Raw genomic sequence first — 2,500 nt, forward strand, 5'->3', positions numbered from 1 at the left:
GGCTGCGGTTGACCTCGAAGCAGAACTCCTTCTGTGACCTCTGTCTGCACCAAAAGCTTTTGGATGAGTCGTTCAACAGCAGCAGGGAACTAGGGCTGCGTCCGAAATCGCCTACTCAATGAGTAGGTACTTAATTTCAATAAGTACTTACTTAACGAGCGCTAAAAGAGTACCTACTCAACAGCCAAATCTCGTTGAGTATGGATGCGTTCCGCCATGTTGACGTTATCATGTGACCTATGACGTTATAAAAAGCGCAACATGAAATGATATGAGCGACGGATTTAATTCATCTATCTGTAAACATTTTGATGTTGATGAAATTTGCTTATTTTGGATTGATTGAAGTTTTTATATTTTTAACAATACTAAAATGACTAAAACCCCCAAATTTGTTGTCTTGAATATGTTAATGGGCAAAATTGTGCAAAACTAGCTTAGATCTGATTTGTTTTCCTTTTTCTTGCTGAATTTCTCTGTCCTTTCATCCCTGAAACTTAAAATAATAATAAATAAATAACAAAAACAAATGCAATTTTTAATTCATTGCGATTTTATGAATATTCAAATATATTTAATATTTTTTTCTGTATCAAATCTTGTACTATGTACGCAAACCTTTTATAGTTATGTTTTCTGTCATGATTGTTCTTTGTTAAAGATACTTAAGTCTTTCCCTGAGTTTGTATGGAATTATAAATTCTGCAGTAATAATAATACAAAAATTTGAGCGACAGCGACACCTCATGGCATCAGTAACATGACAACCCTACCTAGTACGCTCTCCTCCATGTTTACAACATCTGCACAAAAGAGACGTCGATCAGTTGTTCAAAGATCTTACCTTTGGAGAAGACTGTTGATTTTACACTCGGAAAATTTAAGTATTACTATTTAGAAATTAAAATAACTTTAGAATGCATTGCTAGCCCACTCCAACACGTACCAACAATAATGATAAATGCTGACTAATAATTAATTATATTTTTAGTTAAACAAGCATAATGTTGTTGTTTTTTTCAATGAAATAATGAATAAATGCATACGCTTATGAAAATGTTATATTTTATTTACTGACAACATCAGGAAACATGAATAAATTAGTAAAATAATAAAAGTAACCATGAACATAAATAAATACACATGGAACAAAGCTTTATTAAACATATTGGTCTTCTAGTCTTTTTGATGAAGAGACCGCAGCAACATCTGGTCCAGATGAGACAAAGGGCAGGTGGAGTGATGGAGGGTCTCATTTCCAGGATGCTGCTGTGGATTTCTCCTTTCTTACTGCACACACCAGTCTGCAGACATTTCAGATCATACAAAGATGCACAAATATAATACAAAAACTGTCATTTTAACAGCACAGAGTCATTAGATCTCTGTATTGGAAGTTACAAAATGATCAATCTTTATATTAAGTTTCAGATTTTACTTTTCCCCAAAAATGCTGCTGTCACCTTTCCTTTCAGGTCCTGCTCCACCACAAAACATCTGCAACAAAGTCACATAAATCAAGAATCAGAAAAGTTCTGTTATAGCTCTGTTTGAAATGAGTTTGAAGTTCAGTTAGGCCTACTATATGTATATGTGTTTATTTACATTACTTACATTAATGTAAAGCAGTGACAGTGAATTCTCACATAACGTCCATCACTCACTCCGATGTTTTGTGTTGTGTGTTGCTCTAGTCCAGAACATTTTCCTGTCATTTGTTAAATAGACATTTATTAAACGTCTTTAAAATGTATATGTTTTATGTAAATCCGCTTTTAAAGACGTGCGTGTGCTACCTGAAGCTTAATGTTCGCTATACGTCATAAAACATGTTTTAACAGCGAAATCACAAATATACTATAGCATACTGTATAACATCTTGGCACCTTATGCAAATCAACAGTTTACGATAAAGTAGCTCAACAAATATGATTTTTAAGACAGGGAACCGTGTTTTGGTTGTAATACTCACATTTGTAAACACCCTCGTCGTGGTTCTCAATCACGTTCGATGATGACGTTTTGGCCTCCTGTGGACTCCTGGGATTGAAAAGTATCCATCGATGAAGACTTCAGGATCTGGGCTGAAGCAGTAGGACATCCGGGGATTTCTCGCCTACTCTTTTGTGAATACTGAGGTTTCGGACGTACTTCTTTCTTCACGTACTCTTTTTTCCTACTATATAGTAGTTAAGTAGGCATATTCGGACGCACTTTAAGTAGACGTACACCCGAATCTCGCGAGAATTAGTGCATTCGCCTACTAATTCTCGCCTACTCTTTTATAAATACTTAGGATTCGGACATACTTATTTGCTCGCCTACTGCTTTTCCCTACTAAATAGTAGAGAAGTAGGCGATTTCGGACGCAGCCTAGGTCTCCCCGTTGGGGAATCTAACCCCTGTCTTCCATGTGACAGGCGGAGATACTGTCCACTATACTAACGAAGATTTGCGCTTGCTGTTCTTCGCTCTCAGCACACGCGACTGCACCCAACTT

General features: G+C 36.2%; 1 long non-coding RNA gene across 1 annotated transcript; it reads right to left on the bottom strand.

The window, feature by feature from the left end:
* Positions 1-1,043: 1,043 nt before the first annotated feature.
* Positions 1,044-2,375, bottom strand: LOC141339844 (uncharacterized). The gene is made up of 3 exons (XR_012356417.1): positions 1,973-2,375; positions 1,464-1,497; positions 1,044-1,304 (listed from the first exon to the last, which is right to left on the bottom strand). It is a non-coding gene; the product is annotated as an uncharacterized lncRNA (long non-coding RNA).
* Between the last annotated feature and the right edge of the window lie 125 nt (positions 2,376-2,500).

This window comes from Garra rufa, chromosome 1 (assembly GCF_049309525.1).
Source record: "Garra rufa chromosome 1, GarRuf1.0, whole genome shotgun sequence".
Lineage (NCBI taxonomy): Eukaryota > Metazoa > Chordata > Actinopteri > Cypriniformes > Cyprinidae > Garra > Garra rufa.